Consider the following 24735-nt stretch of genomic DNA (forward strand, 5'->3'; position numbering starts at 1 on the left):
GGACAAAACAAGAGAGAGAGAGAGAGAGAGAGAGAGAGAGAGAGAGAGAGAGAGAGAGAGAGAGAGAGACAGAGAGAGAGAGACAGAGAGAGAGAGACAGAGACAGACAGAGACAGAGACAGACAGAGAGAGACAGAGAGAGAGAGAGAGAGCTGAAAGAGCAGGGCAAGGAGGAGCTGAACAGAAGATCTTTGCTGAGACGTCCCTCAGTGGACAGAGAGAACTATAAGTTAACACTTTTCTCCGGAGCCGGAGGAGAGTGCTACATTTCTGTAGGGGTTTCCCCTTTCTCAGAGTGAAGCAAAAGAAGCAACATCTTAGGCCAGAGAAGCAGAGCTCTGCTAGGAAGCCCCCTTAAGCGGAGGCTGGGCAAAGCTCAGCTGTGGAGGCTCTCCAGGAGAGGAGCAGGATTGCTATATCCCGCGGGCAGACCATCCCCCATCACACCAGGTAGAGCTTGACTTTCCTAAAGAGTCAGGATACCCTTTCCCTGCTGAAGCAGTTCCAGGCTTGACTCTCCCAAAGAAAATGCCCTCCAGGGCTGACCTGTCTCCTTGTAGTTTCAGCCTACAGCTGTCCTACATGGCTGCAGGTGTCTGGGATACCTCACCCTCCGGGGCTGACCTGTCATCTCCTTGCAGTTTCAGCCATCACAGCTGTAGTACACAGCTCCAGGTGTCCGGGACACCTTCAGGGTAGAGCTGTTGTTCCAAGCAGCTAGAGGTGTCCCCTCCAGGGCTGAACTGTCTCCTTGCAGTTTCAGCCATCAATTTACTAACATTTTTCGGGGCAATTTACTAACAAAAATACCCAGCTGCACACACATACATGCAATTCAAAATAAAATATTTAATAATTATAATAATAAATGTTTTAAAATGAGCATCCCTATGTTTTGTTTAAAGTGGGGGAAAACCATATCCAAAGCAGGAATAATGTGGTTACAAGCACTGGGTAGCAAGGTAAAATGGGTGAAAACCTATTACAAAACCCAGTTTGGATTACCAAGAGCTTTAAAAATATTCAAAACTAGGCAGTGGTGGTGCATGCCTTTAATCCCAGCCCTCAGGAGGCAGAGGCAGGTGGATCTCTGTGAGTTTAAGGCCAGCCTGTTCTATGTAGTAAATTCCAGGACAGCTAGAGCAACCCAGAGAGAATCTGCCTCCAAAAAAAAGTGTTCAAGCTGATTTATAGTGTAATTTCACTTCTAGGCATACAAGAAATCACTTGGAAATTCAAGAAAAGACTGGGGGGGTTATAGTTCAGTAGTAGGGCGCTTGCCTACCATGTTCAATTCTCAATACTGAAAATTTTTAAAATGGAAACTCTGGATGCAGTAACAGTTTAAATATAGAGGGAAGAAAGGCAGAAGGTATTTGCAAACTTCCAAACTGTAGGCAATTATTGGAATACTGAAAAGCATTTGAACATGCACATAACAATACTCATTTCTCCTTGTAACACTTAGTAGTCACTACTTAATTAGCAACTTTCTACCTACTACAATGTACATTTCACAGCCCTTGTCCATGCTAAATCCTCTGGCCTTACTGTAGTGTCTCTCACTATCTAATCAACTATTTGTTGAGCAATTACATTTCTGGAAATAAACACGAAAGAAATAAAAGCAGGGGTGGGAATAAAGGACTGGAAATAAAGCTCAACTGGTAGGTGGATTAGCCTAGCATACTCTAGACTCTGGGTTTGAGCCCCAGTAACACGCGCGCGAACGCACATACACACACACAGAGGAAGGGATCTGAAAACAGGAAATAACAGATCATTTATACACCAATGTCCATAAGTATTGTTCACAGATCCAAAAGACTAAAGTAATCCAAGCATCAATCAATTGATGAATGAGTAAACAAATTATGGTATAGATATACAATGGAGTATCACTCAACCTTAAAACAAGGAAATACATGCTACACCACAAATGAACTTAAGACATTAAGTGGCATAGTCACACGAGTTGACAAATACTGAATGACTTCAGTAATAAGAAGTACCTAACAGTTAAATACAAAAACAGAAGGGGAACAGCTGGTAAGAGAGTGAGTAGGAAGTTAACTATTGCTTAATAAATACAGTGACACAGTATTAAGGTTTGGGTTTTCGATTTAAGTGTTTGGTCTGCATGTATGTGCACCACATGCATACCTGGTGTCCAAGGAAGTGAGAAAGGGGCAACAAACCCCCTGCAACTGGAGTTACAGATGTTTGCGCATCATGATGTGAACACTAGGAACCAAACTTGGATCCTCTGCAAGAGCAACAAGTGATCAAGTGCTGTGCCATCTCTCCAGCTCTGGACTGATGTTTGAGACAGGCTGGCTGGCTGGTCTCAAAGTCATTATACTACTGGCCCAGCCCCGGCCCCCCAATTCTGGAATTTTAGGTATACATCATCATTCCTTGCTAGATAGAGTTTTATGATGGGATACTGAAAATTTTCTGGAGACAGTGGTAATGTTTATGTAAGAATGTGAATGTACTTAATGGTACTGAACTGCACATTTAAAGTGGTTGAAACAAGCAGTAAGATGGCTCAGTGCATAAAGGGTGTGTGCACGTACATGTATGTACACACACATACACACACACAGTTAGAAAGTATAAATGGCTTATGGTGATTCTAGGCAAGTGTGCTACCACTGAGCTACATCCCTAGCAATTTTACATATATTTTAACAAAGTTATTAAAATTGGAATGAAGAATTATGTCTTTTCACACTGATAGTTTCTTCAGAAAAATAATTTTTTATTATGTGTATGTATATATGTATATATATGTGTATATATATATATATATATATATATATACTTATGTAGAGTAAGTACAGTGAGTGCGGTAAGTGCCCTCTGAGTCCAGAAGAAGATGAGTGATTCCTTGGAGCTGGAGTTACATGTAGTTGTGAGACATTCTTCCTGATATGGGTGCTGGGAACTGAATAAGATGCTCTCCAAAAGTAGCCAAGGGCTCATAGCCATCTCTCTAGCCCCCAGAAAAATAAAATTTCCTAAGACACTCATCTCTAGCTTTAATTCAACCCTAGGAAGCTCTTCTCAAAAAACTAATGTGATTCTCTATACACTTATATCACATGGAATTACAAAGGGAAAAAGAAAACCGGCTTTCATTTACTTTCAAAACAGACTCCAGAAAGTTCAATCATATTTGTGAGAGCTAATCTGAAGATATCAAATTACAACATCACAACATTACATTATCCTACTACTACGCGTGTATTTTTAAGTACAATCAATTCTTGGACTATACACACTAATAGAAATGTTTCACACAAGGTAATTCCAACAAAATTCCACTTGACATTTAGAATACATTAAATCAGATACACACTCCCTTCCTATCCTTGACCACGTTTAAACTTTATTCTTAGCAGTAACCTGGGACTCAGTGTGGGAGAACCCAACTAACATTAGGCGCCATGAAGAAAACAATCTATATAAGGGTAACTGTTAATTATATCAACTTTAAAGGTAATTTTAACTTGACATAATTTGAAGCAGAGTCTATACTGTATACATTTTAAAAGCATCTCCCAGATGGAAGAACATGCCATCTGGATTCCGTTCAAATCTGAGATGCTTATGGATTGTATGTTACATTAATCCTAGACTTTCTCCCTTTCTTCTGCCCAGTTATCAAGTTTATACCCCTGGTCCTCTGCTCTTTAAGTTCTCTCCTCTATTAGACAATGTACTCTATGGCTAGTGAATGCCCCAATACGTATCTTCTGCTCTTATCTGTACTGAAATTCTGCCACATGCGATCAGTTTAGGATTGATATATGTAACATTTTTTTCTCCAAAATGTAAACATTTAGATGTCAGAGTGCAGTAATGTTACTAACCTATACCAACTACAAAAGTTAAAAATTGTAACAAAAACTGTTTTGAGATGCATGAAAACAAACGCAATGGGTATATCAACAAAGACATGCAGATCTCTGTGGGCTCAAGAGGCCAAGCTGGTTACATAGTGAGATACCATCTTTAAAGACAAGCCAGGCAATAGTGGCACACACCTTTAATCCCAGCAATCGGGAGGCAGAGGCAGGTGAATATCTGTGAGTTCAGCCTAGTCTACAGAGTGAGTTCCAGGATATCCAAGCCAGAGAAACCTTGTCTCAAACCCTGCCCCCCCCCAAAAAAAACCTTAAAAGACATCAGCATACTGTGCTACCAAAATATTAATGAACACTCACTGGTTTTTAAAAGGGAGAGGGGTCACATGGGTCCTTTTTTTTTTTTTAAATCCTGGCATGATTAGACACCAGACGGCCTAGGAATTGAACCTGGGTCCTCTGGAACATCAGTCAGTGCTCTTAACCACTGAGCCATCTGTCTTCCCCTCTGGTGGCAGCCACTGCTATCAGAAGCAAAATGTAAAGATAATGGTAAGCCACGAGCCACATGGCAAGGTATAGATTTATAGAAATGGGTAATTTAAGATGTAAGATCTAGCTAGCAAGAAGCCTGAGCCATTAGGCCATACAGTTTTAATTAATATAAGCCTCTGTGTGTTTATTTGGGTCTGATCAACTGCAGGTCCAGGTGAGACTGGAGAAAACTCCAGTTACAGAACACATTTTTTAACTTCAGCATATTCTATTTCTATAATGTACACATTATCTAGGAATCTATGTCTTATATGTTGTTATTTTCTACTAGGATATGCTATTTAAAGCCAATCCTACTTGTTACACATTTAGCTCCATTCTAGGCACATCACAAATACATTATGATTATGCAAAGAATGAATTCAAGTTATGATGGTATAGAAAAAGCAGCTTTAAGGCACACCTGTACTAAGAGGGGAAAAAAAAGGCTCCACAGAGCCCAGAAACTGAGCAGAGGCCAAATCCTCCTCCTGGAACTCCAGGCAATTCATGAGAACAGGAAAAGTATTAAGGTTTAACTGTCTTCCCACCTCTATCTCAAGAGGCTCAAGTATCTGCCTATTAAAGACTCAGTTAATTTATTTCAAGATCAGCTTGAAAATAGCCTGTGCATCTCAGGATACTGCATGAAGCAAGCATTCATTCAACAAATACTGAAGACTTGCTTTGTCCAAAGCACAGTTCTAGGTGTTAGGGTTAAGGCAACAAAGAAGACTGACAAAAAACTTTGATCTCACTGAGCTTAGCATTAATGTGAGAAAACAGACAACCCATGTAAATGTATGGTTTTTTTTGTTTTGTTTTTTTTTTGGTTTTTTGTTTTGTTTTGGTTTGGTTTGGTTTTGGTTTTTCGAGACAGGGTTTCTCTGTGTAGCTTTGCGCCTTTCCTGGAGCTCACTTGGTAGCCCAGGCTGGCCTCGAACTCACAGAGATCCGACTGGCTGTGCCTCCCGAGTGCTGGGATTAAAGGCGTGCGCCACCAACGCCCGGCCGTAAATGTATGTTTGATATTAATAAGAGCTACAGAAAGGAGAAAATGGAAGGCTAAAAGCAAGGGATGTTATTTTTTATGCTATGACTAAAGGGCTCTTCTAAGTTCAGAAAAGGGCATTGGATACCCTGGAACTAGAGTTTAGGGATAGTTATGAGCCACCATGAGGATACTGGGAATTGAATCCAGGTCTTCTGTAAGACAGACAAGTGCTCCTACCATTGAGCCATCTCTTCAGCCCTATTACTTAATTTCTTTAGCTCCATTATCTTTTCTTTTCTTTCTTTTTTTTTTTTTTGGTTTTTCAAGACAGGGTTTCTCTGTGTAGCTTTGCACCATTCCTGGAACTCACTTTGTAGACCAGGGCGGCCTCGAACTCAGAGATTTGCCTGGCTCTGCCTCCTGAGTGCTGGGATTTAAGTTGTGCGCCACGACTGCCCAGCTTAGCTCCATTTTCTTAACTATAAGATGGATATATTACTCTATCATATAACAAAGTAGCATCTGATACAAGGAATATACTGGATAAATGAGATTAATATTCATAATCTTAGGGCTTATCATGCCAACAAACCCCTCAGTATATTATCTGTCACAAAGGAAACACTCAGGTCAATGATTCTTACCTCACTGTTATAATAACCTCCAAGGCAAGCTAAATAAATCCCATCCACATATAAAGAAAACAATTTCTTTAAGGATGTCCAAACACACTTCATAATTAACATGTGATTTAAAATATACTGCCAGAAGAAGTATTCACATGAATATCCACTTGTCAGCAGTATGACAGTGTAAAGAACATGGACATTGCAGTCATATCTGTTGGCTTCACAGGTGTGTGCCCTTGGACAAGCTTAAGCCCTATACCTGATTTTGTCACTAGTAAATAGGAAATAGTAACACTACCTTCATCAGAGGGTAGTTGGAAAGATTACATGTCCCCTACTTTCAGTTGCTAACATACAGGGTTATCTGGTGCTAATGGCATAAAAATAGAATAGGGAAAGCACCATCAAAATCCTTGAAGACTTTAGAAAATGTAAAAAATTCTGGATGATGACAGTGAAGAGAGGTTGGGGCTGGGGGCAGGTCTGAGAGTACCTGTCCAGGATGCTCAAAGCCTTGGGTTCTGAGACAGAGGGTAGAAGAAGCAAAGAGGGGAGAAGCAGATAGGCTAAGGGGAAATGAAAAACCAAAACCAAACCTGGTATCTTCATGTTGCCTGATTTAGATCAACTTACCTAAACAGATTATTCCAGAATTATTGTCCTTCAAGGAACCAGTCTGAGTCAGGACATGAAGTACTGGGGAAAGTAATAGCAGAGGGAAAAAAGGAGAATGGAGTACGACGACACATGTATGAAGACGTCATGATGAAACCTACTACTTTGCATGTAAGCCAAAGAAATATTGTCCTTTAGTGAGAATATTACCTTTGCAGCCACATATGGCAACAATCCTTTGTTTCAGTTTATGTTATAAAAAACGTTAGTTACTAAAATGAATTCAACTATTATTTTACTGAGGACTAAAACAAATTTTACCATCTCTTCTATTCTCAACTCTTATTTACATGCCAGTCATCTTCATGAAAAATATAATACATGTACAATTTCAGACAGAGTAATTTATCCTTACCAGGTCTCAGGAGAAGATAAGCCTTTCTCCTTCCTAAGCCTCAGAAGTTGTCTAACTACTTAGAGGTATTTATCCCTCCTCTATTTAGGATCCTTGTCTCCTTTTATTATCTTTCCCCAAAGAAGGCATCACCGTGAAATCTATAAATCATCCCACTGGGAGGCAGTGTATCACCATGGGAAGAAATGTTCTGAAATTGGTCAGAATTGGATTCAAAAGTAAGCACTTATTAGCTGAGTGATCTTAGGCAAATCATGTTAACCATTCTGAATTTAAGTGAAAAACTATCAACTATTTCACAAGCTAGCATAAGAAGCCAAAACTCAAATGTTAGGGAGCCTACTATATACTCCCATGTACTAAGATATGCTGCAAATGATATCTTGTCAGATAAAAATTATCATTAATGCAAAGCCAGTTTAGAGGAAACTGATAATTGACTATGTCTCTTACAATATACAGCTATTGAATATGAACAACAAAAACTACATTTGTAGAAGATCTAAGGTTTTAATTCAGTTACCATATGAGAATCTGTATAATACACCCTGTAGAATGAAACAAGTATTTGAAATCAGATTAAAAAAAAAAAAAAAAACAGCTCCTAAACTAGCAAGGGTGACAATCTAGTTGTAAGAAATAAACTTGGATATTCACCAACATTGAACACTTATACATGCCATATTTACCAACACACAATTACCTCATTAGATTTGCATTTTGTCTAAAGCACTTTGTTAATTGTCTCAGTCTAACTTCAAAGGATTAGGAACTTTCCTAATAAAATCCACCTTATCTCAATCATTTTTCTGCATTTTTTCAAGGACATTTAGAATACCCAAATTTCCTAAATATTTTTCATGAATCGAAGTACTTTATGCATTGACAATCTAAATTCAAGAAATTACATATTCTCCAGTGGGAAAAATCCATGTCACTGACAAGTTCGCTTTTCAAAAACATAAGTGCATATTTCTATTTCTCCACGAGCCACAGCTACATCACTACTTCCTCAGTTTTCCTGCCAGGGGTAAAGGAATGTCTTTTGGCCTGAATGAGTGGTGGAAGCAGGAAGGAACATATCCCAGTGGAAAAATATTATTGCTTTGCTAATATTTCCTATGTTTTCTCTCCTGTACCATAGAATGGAAATTCTCAACGATGAATGTTCCTCACTATCTTTAATACTACTTCTTAGCTGGGCGGTGGTGGCACACGCCTTTAATCCCAGCACTCGGAGGCAGAGGTAGGCGGATCTCTGTGAGTTCGAGGCTAGCCTGTTCTACCAAGTGAGTTCCAGGAAAGGCGCAAAGCTACACAAAGAAACCCTGTCTCGAAAAAAACAAAAAAAAAAATACTACTTCTTTAGGACACAAAACATTGTTTAAATAAGGGAATACTAAATGGGTTCCTTGTAGCAACAATCTAACTGCCATAAAGTTTGAAAATCAGCTACAAAGCAGGAGACACACTATAAGTGAAAATTTCTCTGGTTTAAAAAATGAGGGGGTTTAGAAATCTAAGAAAGAGAGATATAATATATTCCTATTCTAAAATGAAAGGACCTAAAGGGCTAGAAAGATGGCTCAGCTGTTAAGAGCACTTGCTGCTCTTCCAGAGGACACAGATTCCCAGCAACATGGTGACTCAACATTCTGTAACTTCAGTTACATGGGAACTGATGATACTCTCTTCTGGCCTTGAAGCACCAGGCACCAAGTTATACACATACATACATGCAAGTAAAACACCTATATATACAAAATAATAATTCTAGGAAATCATATACATGTATGTATAAAGTATTGAAAGCAAGTCTAGTATTATATACTCTACTAAAAATTTCAAGCTAACATTATAAGAAACCAAAGTTAAAAATTAAAATAAAAAATGACTAGCCAGGTAGTGGTGGCACATGCCTTTAATCCCAGCATTCAGGAGGCAGAGGTAGGTGGCATCTCTGTGAGTTCGATGCCAGCCTGGTCTACAGTACTAGTTCCAGGACAGCCAGGGCTCCACAGAGAAACTCTGTCTCAGTGGGGGAAGAAAGGACTGAGGGCTTTTCTCAATAGTAAAGTACTTGCCTAGAATGTGCTAGGCTGTAGGTTCAATCCCTAATAATGGTTCAAAACCATTTTTTAAAACATCATTCATCTAACTTTAAAAAGCCAGGTGGTACATGCCTGTAATCCCAGCACTTGTAAGGTAGACACAGAAGTACTAGGAAACCAGCTACATAGCAATTTCAATGCAAGCCTGAGTTACTGAGATCATGTCTCAAAAACAGAACAAGAGGCTGGAGAGACGGCTCAGCAGTTAAGAATACTGACTGCTCTTTCAGAGGACCCAAGTTCAATTCCCAGACCACATGGTAGCTCACAACCATCTATAACTAGAGTTCCAGAGGATCCAATGTTCTTCTCTGGCCTCCATGGGCACCAATCATGTACATGGTGCACAGACATTCATGAATGCTTTGTCTACATACATAAATATGCAGCATGTGCCTGGTGCCCACCGAGGTTGAGAAGAGGGTATTGGACCACCTGGAACTGGAGTTAACGACGGTTATGAGCCACCATGTTGGTGCTGGGAACAGAAACCTGAAAGACAGACAAGTGTTCTTAAGAACTGAACCATTTCTCCAATCCTCAATAAGAATTTTTACAAAAACAGGTCAGGTGGTGGGGGCCCACACCTTTAATCCCAGCACTCAGGAGACAGAGGCAGGAGGACCTCTGATTTCAAGGCCAGTCAGGTCTCCAAAGCGAACTCCAGGACATTCAGGGCTACACAAAAAAAATCCTATCTCAACCTCCCCCCCAAAAAAATTAAATAAAATCATAATTTTTTACAAAACCAAAATGAAATGAATATAAAAATAAAATCATAATAATTTTTTACAAAACCAAAGTGAAATGAATATAAGAGTTGAGCAGGGGCGGGGATATAATTTGGTGGAAAAACATTTAATGGTCTAGTGCACATGAAGCCCCATGTTCAATTCCCAGAACTTGGAAACAAAGGAAAAGAAGAAACAAAACAAGCATTATTAAATTTCCATTTTAAAACCACACAGTAAGAACCCAACATAAAGCCAAGTGTGGTGGCACATGTCCTTAATCGTGGCACTCCGAAGGCTGAGGCAAGTAGCTCTCTCTGTGAATTCCATGCTAGCCTGGTCTGCAGTGATTAAAAAAAATTAATCCAGACAGTGGTGGCTCACATCTTTAATCCCAGCACTCCAGAGGCAGAGGTAGGCGGATCTGAGTCTGAGGCCAGTCTGGTCTACAAAGTAAGTTCCAGAACAGCCAGCGCAGTTACACACAGAACCCTGTCTTGAAAAAAAAATAGTGGTGCTCTGTTGTCCAAACTAGCCTCAAACTTCTAGACTCCCCAAATCCTCTTTCCTCAGCCTCCCAAATACATTGAACCCCACTAACAAAATTTTCATTGCTTATTGCTTTTACACAGAAACATAATGCCAATTGGAAGGCCTCAAGCTTTTGGATAATGGTAAATGCTATAAGGAACAATCATGGAATCCATTAACTCCGTTTATTAACCACCAAAGATGAGCATTCCAAGGTAACATTAGCATCCTCTGTTACTGTATTTTTTAATGACAGTTATTAACTGTCACTAGTTCAAATTAAGGATACTCTGCCAAAACTGCACTGATGATGGGGTAAAGGTTAGCTCAGTGGCAGAGTGGTGGCCTAACACAAACAAGGCCCTTAGTTCTATCTCAGGTACCACAAAACAAGAGAAAAGCAAGGAATGGCAACACATTCTAATGTTGGCACTTGGGAGACTCAGACAGAAGGATCCCAAAACTGAGGCCCAAAGGGGTTATGTAACCATATACTCTTTAAAAGAGAAAGACCTAAAGAGCAAGTATAGTACAGGACAATTTCTAAAGAACTTCTGTCAGGCATGGTGGCACACACCTTCAATCCCAGTACTAAGGAGACAAAGATGAATCTCTGAGCTCTATGTAGCAAGTTCCAGGCCCACGAGGGATAAATAGTGAAACTTTGTCTCAAATAAATAACAATTTTTATATATTTTATTGTGATAAAAGTCCAACTAATAATACTATTAAGGAAATAGGATAAATCACCACCAATTTAATAACAAATTCCTGAGAACCTGATGAAATTCACACATTACATCTTGTGTTGTACACATGAGACCCTGGATTCAATCTCCAACATCACAAAAAAAAATTGTACAGCGTGTCTCAGTACTAGTGAACCTCTGTCCTATACATACACCCAAGCTTTTGTTTGTTTGGTTTTGGTTTTGTTTTGACAGAGAGAGGATTTCTCTGTGTAACAGCCCTGGCTGTTCTGGAACTCACTCTGTAGACAAGGCTGGCCTTGAACTCAGAGATCGCCTGAGTCTGCCTCCTGAATCCTGGGATTAAAGGTGTGCGACACTGTCAGTTGGCTACACCCAAGCTCTAAAAGCTAAAATACATTTTTGCTGCATTATTTTAGATACCTTAAATATGTCTCGAGCTGGACTTGGTGGTACACACCTTTAATCCCAGCACTCAAGGAAGAGGCAGGTGGATCTCTGTGAGTTTGAGGCTCGCCGGGTCTACAGCCCTAGTTCCAGGACAGCCAAGACTACACAGAAAAACCCAGTCTCAAAAAACAAACAAAACGGGGGGTGGGGGGGTGGAGGGGGGTGCAAGCCTTTAATCCCAGCACTTGGGAAGCAGAGGCAGGCAGATCTCTGTGAGTTCGAGGCCAGCCTGGTCTACAGAGCTAGTCCAAGACAGGCTCCAAAGCTAGAGAAACCCTGTCTCGAAAAACCAAAAACAAACAAAATTTTGTACATCATTTTGGAATGTTCATGAACCTCCATCTCATCTTTGAACTCCAACTTTATAATTGCCACTAAGGTTAAAACAATTGTATTAGGGGTTGGGGATTTAGCTCAGTTGTAGAGCGCTTACCTAGCAAGCGCAAGGCCCTGGGTTCGATCCTCAGCTCCAGAAAAAGGGGGAAAAATGTATTAACTTCATATAATAAATGTCCCCAAGCTCCTTCCCTCAGGATGCAAAAGTAGGAAGATTCCAACTTGGAGGCCAACATGAGCAATTAGTGAATTCAAGGCTAGCCTGGACAACTCAAGTGCCTATGTCAAAACTCAATAAAGAGCTGGGAGGAGGCAGAGCCAGGTGGATCTCTGTGAGTTCGAGGCCAGCCTGGACTACCAAGTGAGTCCCAGGAGAGGCGCAAAGCTACACAGAGAAACCCTGTCTCGGAAAACCAAAAAAAAAAAAAAAAAAAAAAAAAAAAAAGCCGGGCGGTGGTGGCGCACGCCTTTAATCCCAGCACTCGGGAGGCAGAGGCAGGCGGATCTCTGTGAGTTCGAGGCCAGCCTGGGCTACCAAGTGAGTTCCAGGAAAGGCGCAAAGCTACAAAGAGAAACCCTGTCTCGAAAAAAACCAAAAAAAAAAAAAAAGAGCTGGGGAGGTCAATCAACAGTAAAGTACATGTCTAGCTTATATAGTGTGAGGCTCTAGCTCCCTGGGCTACAGAGGGAGAACCAGGACAGAACCAAAGCTACACAGAGAAAACCTGTCTCAAAAAAAAAAAAATCCCCTTCCCCAAATGAACCTTTGCCCCCATGTCACAATGCAGTCAACAAATTCCTTATCTGATCAGAAATGCCATCTTCCTTCCAGCTGTTTTCTTGTGCAATTTTAACAAACTAAACAAATTAGTACACAACTACTTAATGGTAACTCAATCTTATTGGTAAGATAGTGACTGCCACAAACAAAGAACAGTCAATGAAATATTAAACAACCAACTATGCAAACAAAATTGGAATGCCTCTAAGATCTGATCTCAAGGAGCAGTAATGCCATACTCCTTTCATCCTTGCGCTTGGGGAAGGAGAGGCAGAGGCAGGTGGATATCTGAGTTGAAGTCAGCCTGAGGCAGAGGCAGGTGGATATCTGAGTTGAAGTCAGCCTGAGGCAGAGGCAGGTGGATATCTGAGTTGAGGTCAGCCTGAGGCAGAGGCAGGTGGATGTCTGAGTTGAGGTCAGCCTGAGGCAGAGGCAGGTGGATATCTGAGTTGAGGTCAGCCAGAGTTGAGGTCAACCTGGTGTACAGCACAAGTCCCAGGACAGCCAGGACTATGCAAAGAAACCCTATCTCAAAAGACAAACAGACAGAAGGAAAGGAAAGAGGAAAAAAAGATCAGATCTCTTATGTCTAAAAAAAATTAAGCCAGGCAGTGGTGGTGCCTTTAATCTCAGCACTTGGGAGCAGAGACAGGGGGATCTCTGCGTTCAAGGTCAGCCTAGTCAACATACTGAGACCCTGTCCCAGAAAAAAAAAAAAGATTAAAAAAAAACTTTTAAGCAGAAAGATCAAATCTCTACCACTCACCTACATTCAGCAAAAAATATGCCTTTTCCACAACTCTACCCAAACCAGTTCTCTACATTGGAATTCACATTTGGTAATTTGGCACATACACAAACAGTCCAGAAATACAAAATAAATGTAAAAAAAAAATCACAAAAGTAAGGAGCGGTGTGGGGGGGGGGGAGGACTGCATTCGAAATCCTAACAGCAGCAGCTCTGCCACTGAGCATCATGAGAGATGATCCCAAAGAGAGCTATTTCATTTCTGAAGTGACACACGCTTCTCTGCAAGTCCTAACTCTCAAATTATGATCCAGGATTGTTGAACTTCAGGCAAATCTCTAAACTAGAGCATTTTCTTTGGTTTTAATACCATTTCCTCCCTAGTCCCAAACACTACATCTATCCTCTCAGGGACTCCATAGCATCAATACTTCCTAATACAAAAATGATAAAGGAAATGTGAATAATACATAAGGAAAATAAACTCAGTTGTTATGTTGGTATTTTTGACTTGTTTTACTTAGGTAAAGTTTAAGGAAGTTGCCTTTTTGACATTAAGTAAGACATATATAATCACCCTAGTCTAATAACTTCAAAACAGTGTACTAGAAATTCTCCTGGGTTTTAAAAAAAAATACTATCTTGTCTTTTACTACTGTCCCTGTAACAATAAAAACTTACCCCAATGCCGGGCAGTGATGGTACACGCCTTTAATCCCAGCACTGGGGAGGCAGAGGCAGGCAAATCTTTGTGAGTTCTATGTCCAGCCTGGTCTACAAAGTGAGATCCAGGACAAGCTCCAAAGCTACACAGAGAACCCTGTCTCAAAAAAAAAAAAAGGAAAAAGGAAAGAAAAGAAAAGGAAAAAAAAACTAAAAAAAAAAAAAAAAAAAAAAAAAACCTTACCCCAGAATAAAAATTAGCAAACTCTCTGATTACAGCAATTTAAAGTAATTTAAATCACTTTCATACCCATATAAACCTCTATAGGGGTTTGGAATCCCTTCTTATCAATTACTAATTGGGCAAGTTACTAGGCCTTCATGTTTCCTCTTCTGGAAAAGGGTCTATTAATTAGGGTCATCATAATATCCCAGTTTCTCTGGGATGGTCCTAGTTTATGCTCTTATCCCGGCATGCTGTCTGATTAATGCCCTCTCTTATTCTCAAAAGTATCCTAGTTTGGCAGGGTATGGTAACTCATACCTTTAACTCCAGCACTCAGGATGAAAAGGGAAGATCACAATGACTTCAGTTCAAGGCCAGCCTGGATTCAACAGTGAGTTCTAGGCTAGTGTAGACTTACATAAAATACCTTGCCCTATAGGTCAGGCATTGTAGCACATTTGGAAGGCATAGACAGGCAGAAAGAAAGAAAGAAAGAAAGAGAGAGAGAGAGAGAGAGAGAGAGAGAGAGAGAGAGAGAGAGAGAGAGAGAGAGAAAGAAAGAAAGAAAGAAAGAAAGAAAGAAAGAAAGAAAGAAAGAAAGAAAGAAAGAAAGAAAGAAAGAAAGAAAGAAAGAGAGACAGGGAAAAAATGAACCATGTAGCTGTAATACCTCATAGGATTATGAAGTTGAGTATCGTAATACATGTGAAGTATTTGTAATAGTACCTGGCATATAGTGAATTCAGTTATTATTAGTTACTATCAATGTCTTTTTAGAAAAGATTTTTTAATTATGTAATAAAATGTTCCTATACTATTCCTTCTTACAAATAAAATTATGCATTTAACTTTCCACATTCAACTTTTTGTTTGTTTTTTGAGACAGGGTTTCTCTGTTTAACAGCCCTGGTTGTCCTGAACTCGGGCGCTGTAGATTAAGCTGGCCGTGAACTCACAGAGATCCACCTGCCTCTGCCTCCCAAATTCTTGGATTAAAGGTGTGTGCCACCAACCACTAACCAATTTGTCAGAGAAATAGCAATATCATCAACTCTACTGACATTTATCACACAATTTTTTTTTTTTTTTGGTTTTTTGAGACAGGGTTTCTCTATGTAGCTTTGCGCCTTTCCTGGAACTTACTTGGTAGCCCAGGCTGGCCTCGAACTCACAGAGATCCGCCTGCCTCTGCCTCCCGAGTGCTGGGATTAAAGGCGTGCGCCACCACCGCCCGGCTACAAAATTTTTTAAGAGGCTATATCACAATTATTAGCAAGAAAATAACTATGAAAAGAAATATCTGCTTACAGTCCAATCAAGGCTCAATATACTAGTAACAATTGTAACCAAAGTTCTTCAGGTTAACTACAGAACTCAGAAAACTGAAGAATATTAAATCTTGAACCTATCTTTTTTCCAGATAAATAGGAGAAACAAATACTTTGCATGCAATGGGCACCTTGGGTTATAATTCTGTCATGGAACATTAGTTGTTGGTATTAATGGAATACAAAGAGAAAATATGAATGAAAATACTCAAAGAGTCTGAGTCAAAGAAGAATGCTCATCACCTCAAAAAATCATTTTCTGAAGATGAAGTTTAAGGGAATGATCAATATAAAGTACATAAATTTGACTCATGACCATGAAAAGTGCATGCGCACACATGTACACAAGCACACAGAGTACATATTATACTTTTATATTTAATTTTGCCTCATCTTCACTAAACGAACATCTAGAATTTCTTCAGGTAAGAAAAATTCTCAAGTTTATGAAAAGCAGAGTCTTATTAGAGTATCCTAGTTTTTACATTTTATTTATTTATTTGTTTGTTTATTGTATGTATCTGACTGTTTTGCCTGTATGTATGCCACAAGTGTGTCCACTGCCCTCAGAGGTCAGAGGACAATGTTGGAATCCCCAGTTAAAAATGGTTGTGAGGCACCCTGTGGGTGCTGGGAACCTAGGTCCTCAGCAAGAGCAATGGGTGCTCTAAGCCATTTCTCCAGCCCCCCTAGACTAAATTTTCTAATTAAAATCTAACCACTAAACAAGCTGAATGACTCAGAAACTATCCTTAGACATACACAGCATAAATGACAAAGAATTTTTAAAAATGTGTAACTATTCTATGTATCATAGAAAATAGAAACCTTTGCTCACATCAAGACTTTAACATTCCATGAATTTTGGTGATTATACTCAAGCAATATTAAAACTCAGATTTCAACTACTTTTATTATTAGCTTAAAATAAAATATAGAAGCCAGTTAGTGGTGGCACACACCTTTAATCCCAGCACTCAGGAGGCAGAGGCAGGCAGATATCAGTGAGTTCAAGGCCAGCCTGGTCTACAGAGCTAGTTCCAAGACAGTCAGGACTGTTACACAGAGAAACTCTGTCTGGAAAAAAAAACTGAACCTCTTTAATCTTTTTAGCTAAACCTTTACCAACAGGTATGGTGCAGTACATGGGAGTCAGAGGCAGGTAGACCTCTGAAGTTTAAAACAAACCTGGTCTACACACAAATTCCAGGTGAGCCAGAGCTATATAGTGAAACCCTGTCTCAGTTTTTTTACCTTTATCTCTTTGGGGGGAGGAGCATATGGGGCATCCCATGGTGCATGTGTACAAATTCAGAGAACAACTTGCAAAAGTCAGTTCTCTCCTTCCACCATGAGGGCTGCAGAGACAGAACACAGGTCAGCAGCCTTGGGAGCAAGCTGTCCTTACCCAGCCAGCCATCTCACTGGCCTCCAAACAGAACTTTCACCTTAGAGCAACTCACCTGACCATGAACAAAGATCTGTAATTATCTTGTATTATATATGAAAAAATCTTCACCTTATAAATAAAATTAAAGCAATGAGGATTGCAGACCTAAACTCGGTAAGAGAAACACCTGAGTTTAACAACCAAAAAGCAAAAAGGATTTGAGGTCACATTAATCAAGGTGTGATTTGGGGAAAGTCATTTACTATTATCTAGAACCTCAACTTCCTCATCTTTAAAACATCCTTTGAAAGACATATTGCAAAGTTTATGAGGGGATTCATATTAAAACATAGTTTCTGACACTCAAAGGGAACCCAAGGGGCTAAAGAGATGGCTCTGTGGTTAAGAGCACTGGCTGCTCTTGTACAGGACCCAGGTTCAATTCCCAGCACCCACATAGCACCTTACAACCTTCTGTAACTCCAGTTCCAAGGGATCCAACACCTTCTGTTGGCCTCCTCAGGCACCAAGCACACGTGCAGTACACATACTTACATGCAGATAAAACACTCACACACATAAAATGAAATACTAATAATCCGAAAGAAACCCAAAATACATTGAAATTATTTTTTAGAGCAGCTCAGATTTCAAAAATTACAGATCACACTCTATTACAAAGTTATTCTTACAAAAATATAAAGAGAGCTCAACGTTCCAGCCTTAAACACTCAATGAAAATGTACTTGAAGCTTAATTTTAAAAGGAATTTTATTTTTGAGTTTTACATGAAGTTATTGAGAGGTTACAGAAATCTCTTTAGTTTGTCAAGTCTAATCATGTACTTTTCAATTAAAATAACACAAGCATGGCAGCAAAAAGTCCAAAATCCCAGCACTAGGAAGGCTCAAGAGGAAGGATCACACATCTGAGAGCTGGCTACCTGGGCTATAGAAGGAGATTCTGTCTGAAAATAAACAAACAAGCAAAGAGACCATTGGATCCACCTTCGCTGCAGAGAGGAGAACAAAGCAATGTGATTAATCTCTTAACTTTCTCTTCTTTCAAGATAGGATCTTACAAAGTTGGGGGGGCGGGGGCTGGTCTGATACTCACTATGTATCCCAAATTGGCCTCAAATTTACAGCAATCCTTCCACCTCAGCCTTCCAAGTGCTGGGATTACAGGTGTGAGCCACTATGCCTGGCAACACTAACATCCTGGTGTCTACTAATCAGTAGCAAAGAAGTACAGTAAACATGTATTAATAACCCTATTCAGGAGGAAATTTTTCTGGTAACTGATGAGCAAAGAAGCTAATAAAGATGTACCATTTTTTAATTCATATACACAAAACCCAGTCCACAAAACCACATTACTTATGCAGAAAAATAGAGTATTTAGTTAAATTAAATGCAAAAAATGCACTTCAGGAGACTGAAAAAGCAAACTGACAATTTTATTTCTTCATCTTTGCCACCAGAACATGCAAAATCTACCATTTGTGGCAGACAAGTACATAAAGAATTACTATACAGGCACAGTATGGAACTACACACGAAAATCCCTGAGCATAAATATTAAATGTAGAAAACTAAAAAGAAAAATGCAAAGTGTTTCTAAATGGTGTGATTCTCTGGCTTCTTTTTATTCCCCTACGATCACATTTCAATATACACTAATAGCTAACTAGAACTACACTAACAGTGCATTGCTAATTGGGACTATTCCTTTCCTTTGCTATTTATTAGCCAGGCTCCAAAATAGTGCTCCTCTAAGCAACAAACTGTACATTTAATATAAACCTTAGGTTCAAAAATAATCTTTCAACATCAAAAACTGGAGTGTTGCATCTATCACAAAGAACTGGAAGCAAAACAAAAATTCTACCCACTGTTTACAACATTCCCATAGGGCTGTGGTGATTATGTTAAGCATGCAGAATATTAAACATTACTAAAGTGACCATGTAGCATGAATCTTAACATGTCTTATTAATAAAATCAAACCTGAGCCAGGTATTGGGGTAAATGCCGGGAAATCAGAGAAGCAGAACAAGCCACAGCTTCCTCACCTCGACAGTTCCTCAGTTGATCCTCTTTCCTCAGACTGGAAGCCTCTGAGTCCTTATCCAGAATGAATCTCAGCTGAACTGTTGCTCAGAAGCCTAAAAGCTTAACCAGCTCTAGTTCCTGGTTTTTCACGCATTATATACCTTTCTGCTTTCTGCCATCAGTTCCTGGTATTAAAGGTGTGAGTCACCATGCCTAGCTGTTTCCAGTGTGGCCTTGAACTCAGAGATCCAGGCAGATCTCTGCCTCCCAAGTGATAGGATTAAAGGCGTGTGTGCCACCATTTTCTGGCTTCTGTATCTAGTGGCTGTTCTATTCTCTGACCCCAGATAAGTTTATTAGGGTGCGCAATATTTTGGTGAAAGCCGTATCACCACATGACCATGACATAGTTTTACCTCTGAACTTGTATTCCCAAAGAGATTTGAGCCTAATCCTAGACCAAACCCCCAATTTTACGTAATACAAATGATAAAAAAAAAAAATGTTGAATTCCATTAATTGTTTTCACATTTGGACTTTAAAAATCCAAAATCAACTTCAGGGCTACCCAAACTCATAATCTGTTGGTTTGGTAGTTTAGCTACTGCCTCACCACAAGAAACCAAATCTGATGCCACATCTTCACCATCTACTTAAGAATATTTGCATAGGAATAAAAATTTAAAGCCAGGAATCTGCCTTCTCTTAACATCCTTGTAAAAAATAATGATATGAAGTAATGATAACAGTTAAAAAATGTTTGCTCCCAGACTGGGGGAAATTTTTTCTATAATAACTAGGGAATAAATTTTACCAAAAAGAAAAAAATAAAATATCCATTGCTTTGGATTCCCTTCAGAACTTTAACAGATATTCAAAAATGCATTTAACAGAAGAACAAAGTAAGCCTGATACAGAATAACACCAAACTTCAGAAAGCAAAACACTTACCTTGGACTCTGGGAGCAAATATCCTAATTAAAGGAAACCAAGGGTCTTAATTTTAATTGCACTTTTATTGCTGACGGCAATATTGAAAATGTTCTTAAAAGAAAACATTGAAATATTTTTCCTATCAACTTTTAAGTAGTTAGAACAGCAGACTGTTGGGGAGGGTACATCATGTTATATGTAAACATTCAATTTCCTATTGGTTTCAAAAGAAGAACCCTCTCTACCCAGACTGTCAGTCTCAGATACCTTATAATAAATACCACACTTACTTCACAGTGGGAAGGAATGGCTAATAAGTACATTTCTTTCCCAATCCACTTCTCTACCTAGTCATTAAACAACCAACACTGAAACGGAATTCAGCCATGTCAATCTTCCTCCCGGGTATGCTCCCTATGGCACCTCAATCCCTTCCCCTGTCGCTTACTCTAACTGCCAAAGCCCCTCCTATTAATAGTAAATCCCTCTCATACTGACTCACTGCAACTCCAACTTAATGAAACAGACACCAAGAAGAATTCTCTGAATCTACAAATGGAATTTCCTATTTTCAAAAAAAAAAAAAAGAAAAGAATCAAAAGGAAAGTAAAAGTAGAGCACGCTGAGACTAAGTTACACTTACAGTCTAATTTGTAGGAAGGAATTTATGTTGCTTTCCCTATACTGCTTGCTTCAATCGTTTTTGAAAGTTAGTATGCTAGGTATTATGTAATTACCTCCACACAAGCCTAGGTTTCGTGTAAATAACTTAGATATGTAAATAGAAAGAAATCAACACAAAATGTAAAAACTTGTAAATTTTTCTTCAGAATTCTTCTCAACTCCAGAAATTTCCAAGCACATACAAACGTAGACCAAGTGAACAATGAGCCCTTCTGAACTCATTTAGCTACAATAATCAACTCCCAGCCACTTTCTTCTCTGTCCTCCTACTCTCCTTATCTTCAAAGAGAATGAAGAGACAAGTACTCAGTGAGGACACTGAGAATAACCCCCAAGGCAACAAAAGTATCAAACTAGCCTGCTTAAAAAGTCAAAAACCTTGCAATGTTACTATAAAAGCATCCTGCACAAACCCTAGATAGTAAAATTCAAGAATTCAGTTAAAAACAGAAATGACCATCTCTAAGAATTTTAAACACACCCATAAGACCCAATGAGTACATTTTAAATTATATTTTAGAAGGATAAATAGAAATGAGGTGAAAATGAACTTAAACATTTGCAATTAGCTAGAATTCATGCAGCACTTGATCTCAAAACCGAAAAAAACAGACTATTTAACATAATGTGTCATGAAATTACAATTCAACCACTTGAAAAACCGCTGAACACTTATGCCTTAACTGGCCCTTCTGATCCCTAATTATAGATTGATATCAATGTAGAAAGAAAACCAGGCATTTTGACGTAAGTGGTTTAAAATATTCAAAATTAACCCCCACCGTTCATTGAGAAATATATGAAAGCAAGACCAAACTACCTGAATTGTATGTCGTTAACAGAAATGTATCCACTTTCCAGGGCCGTCAAAAAAAAAAAAAACATAATAAGTTCACATATACCCTTAAACGCAACGCACTGGGCTCCAGACAGAATTAGGAGACCGCCTCCTGCTTTTGCTCCTAACCAATACGCAGAGAGAGAAGGTTGGCAGCAAAGTGCTGCGAGGACAGTAACAAACACCAGCAAGCTCCCGAGCAGGCCCTGCTAGAGCCAGGAATGACGCACTTCGGTAACCCGACTCTTTCTCCCCTCCACCCCCCGCCCCCAGCAGCGGTGCTGACACCGCCAACAGCCCGGAGTAGGAAAAAAGACAACAGAAAAAAAGGCAAAGCTTGGACCGCACCAGGTTTCATTAAGAAACCTCGATTATTCCTCTTTCGACACTAAACACCAGGACTGAACAGGAAAAGAAGCTTCGTGCTTAAGCAAGTCCCATCATGGTGGTTTAAGTCACTAAATTAAGCTGATAATGAGTCCAATCCACAGAGACATATATACAGGGTGTGGCTGCTGTGAAATACGGCCGTCCGTGGGAGAAAGGGGGTACGGAATTTACACTCCAGTGTGAAGGGAAGATGGGGCTTCACCGGGGTCGAGAAGGAGGCGGCCCGCGCATTTTAAGGAACCATTGCAAACCAACACAAGCGTCTCCTTTACTTAAACCTAACCCCACAGATCAAAAGTTTCTGATAGACATAGCACAGAAGCTGGAAATAATCATTTAATCAAAAAACATGACCCTCAATTTAAAAACTATATCCAGAAGAAAGGAGGAGGGAGAGGGAGGGGGGAGGCAACAACATAAAAAAACATCCTAGGCCACGGAGGAGAAAGTCTCCCAGACCGGATGAAACTACTAATGCAATATTAAACATTCAAGTCGAGCACCAAAGCACGAAAAATCACACGATAACCCATTACCGTTGAGGATTAAAAATAAAATGACATATAACACCGAGGAGAAGCAGAAACTAAATGTCGAAGTACAGCGTTTTATAAAAAAAAAAAAAACAACAACAACAACAACAAAAAACTAAAGGCAAAACAAGACATTCTCGCGGCGGGAGGGAAAGGGGAAAAAAGGCCGAAATCAACAATACGTTTACGATTCTAGGCCAGAAGAAAATGGGAACGGGGCTCAAAGTTTTGCGGAACTACTTGATGCTGTTTCCCACACCTTCTCTCTCCCATGGCCCAGCCGACCCTTTTCCTCCTAAAATTGCAGTCCACAGATCTCCGGATACGTGAGAGAAGAAAAGAGAAAGTCGCCCTCAAGCAAGAATAAAAGTGTGGAGGGAAAACAGAGGCTGCCTACCTGGGGCAAGGATCAGCTCAGTTCGTGCCTTGAGAAAGACAGCGCGGGTGGGGGTGGGAACGAAAAAGCAGCACTAAAACTAAAACAAAAGTGGCGCCAAAACCCCCCAACAAACAGCCTTCCACTCCCGCCCTTCCCCCCCCTCCGCCCATGCCAGGCAGGCAGGGCCCCCTTCGGGGCAAGGTCTACGCGCAGGGGACCGACGCCACCGGACCCCGGTCTAGCTCGAAAATTGGTGCCCTAAGAAAACTGACCGAAGTCGGGGCCTCGGAAAGGATGGAGAGATCGATGCCAACCGCTTTGCCCAAGCAGTTCCCCCACCACGCGCTGGAGATGATGGGGCGGGGGAGAGAAGCCGAGGGGCCCGTCACATGAATGTTGTTCCCTCTCTAGGAAGGGAGGAAGAGAGGGAGGGAGGGAGGGAGGGAGGGAGGGGAGGGGAGGGGAGGGGAGGGAAGGAAGGAGGGGAAGGGAGGAGGGAGGGGGGACGAGGGAGGGGTGTGAGCAGAGTAGATTTTCCCTCGCCTCCCTCGGTCCGAGGCCCAAATAGACACAGACAAGCCTGCTCGCCCTCCCCTCCCCCCCGGGTTCCCAGCACCACCATTTTGCTCGCTTCCTTCCCCGCACCACCCCAGCGCGCTCTCCCACCACCGCCGCCGCCGCCGCCACCACCCCCCAACACACACACCCGGCCGCGGCCTCCCCGGCTTCGCCTTTCCTTCCCCACCCCCCCCCGCCCCGGCCCTCCCGACTACGGATGGCACCCCCACCCCACCTCCAGTTTTGGGGGGCTCTCTGCCCCCGAGGCTGCTTAAGAGGCCCCCGGAGGAGAGGAAGGCACACAGAAGGCTACGCGGAGGCGCGGAGCCTCCATCTTGCGCCGCTGCGCGTTCTCCATTTTGGGCCACCCATGGGGGGGGGGGGTCCCCCTCCGTCCGCCGAGGCCCCGGGGGAGCGTTGGGCGAGGGCAGCCAGAGAAAAACCTTCAGCGAGGGTAGTCGCCAAGAAGCGTCCTGCGCTTCCAAAAAGAGGCTCGGGGAGGAGGTAGGCAGGGAAGGGGTAGGGGGAGACCCTGGAAGTTCCTTGGAAGTGTTGGGGGAGCGACTTGGGGGCGGAGAAGAGAGGCAGGGGGAGCCGCGGGGGGCGAGGCGACGACTCGGGGCCCGCCCGGGGCCCGGCCGCTCAGTCCATGGCTGCCCCGCACGGAGCCCGAGGAAGCCCCCCGCCGAGGGCCTCGAAATGGCCCCGGAGCGCCGGGCCTCGCTCCTCCCTCGCGGCCGCACGCTCTCTTCGCCCGATCGCAAGCACACACACCTCCCGGTGCCCCTCCAAACTTCTAGAAGCTTCGCCTCCGCCATTTTATAACTTACCTCCCCCCTCAGCGTACACAGAGGCAGCAAGGAGACTGTTGGCCTCCCCCACTCCTTCCTTCTCAGGCCGGGGGCTTCTTCACCCCTGGGCTGCTTCAAGAATTTTGTCCCCCTTCCTCTTCTTTACACCCTTGAATTCTACTCGGGGACGGAAGCTCCCGCGGTTCTAGAGCGGTGGGGAGGGGGGGGGGTTTGAAAGTGGCGGTCGGATCCGACGGGGTTTTTTTTTCTTTTCTCTCTCTCTTTTTTTTCTTTCTTTTTTTTTTTTCTTTTTCTTTTTTTTCTTTTTTTTTTTTTTTTGGTGGCGCTTCGGGATTGTTTGGGGTGTTCGCTCTTCGGCGACTTGGAGGCGAATGGAACGCGCAGGCGCCATCTGTCGGCCACCAACCCGCGCCCAGCTCCCGTTGGGGGGGAGCGGCATCTAGCGGCGGCGAGCTGCCATTGCAGTGCGCGCCTCCCAGCCCTCCCACCC

At 41.4% G+C, this 24735-nt stretch overlaps 1 protein-coding gene and 1 long non-coding RNA gene across 5 annotated transcripts in view; both read right to left on the minus strand.

Moving 5' to 3' along the window:
* Positions 1 to 24403, minus strand: part of Stag2 (STAG2 cohesin complex component) — a 139762-nt gene extending 115359 nt beyond the window's left edge. For 2 of the 4 annotated variants that reach the window (XM_042269582.2, XM_076561506.1), the window contains exon 1: positions 24264 to 24403. The gene's annotated coding sequence lies outside the window, so the exon portion shown is untranslated. Of the gene's footprint in view, positions 1 to 22893; positions 23426 to 24263 lie in introns of those variants that run through there. The other 2 variants (XM_042269584.2, XM_076561505.1) reach the window with 2 other exon arrangements.
* LOC143271019 (uncharacterized) lies at positions 22 to 11707 on the minus strand. The gene is made up of 2 exons (XR_013048274.1): positions 8796 to 11707; positions 22 to 8737 (listed from the first exon to the last, which is right to left on the minus strand). It is a non-coding gene; the product is annotated as an uncharacterized LOC143271019 (long non-coding RNA).
* Positions 24404 to 24735: the final 332 nt, after the last annotated feature.

Source organism: Peromyscus maniculatus, chromosome X (genome assembly GCF_049852395.1).
Source record: "Peromyscus maniculatus bairdii isolate BWxNUB_F1_BW_parent chromosome X, HU_Pman_BW_mat_3.1, whole genome shotgun sequence".
Classification (NCBI taxonomy): domain Eukaryota; kingdom Metazoa; phylum Chordata; class Mammalia; order Rodentia; family Cricetidae; genus Peromyscus; species Peromyscus maniculatus.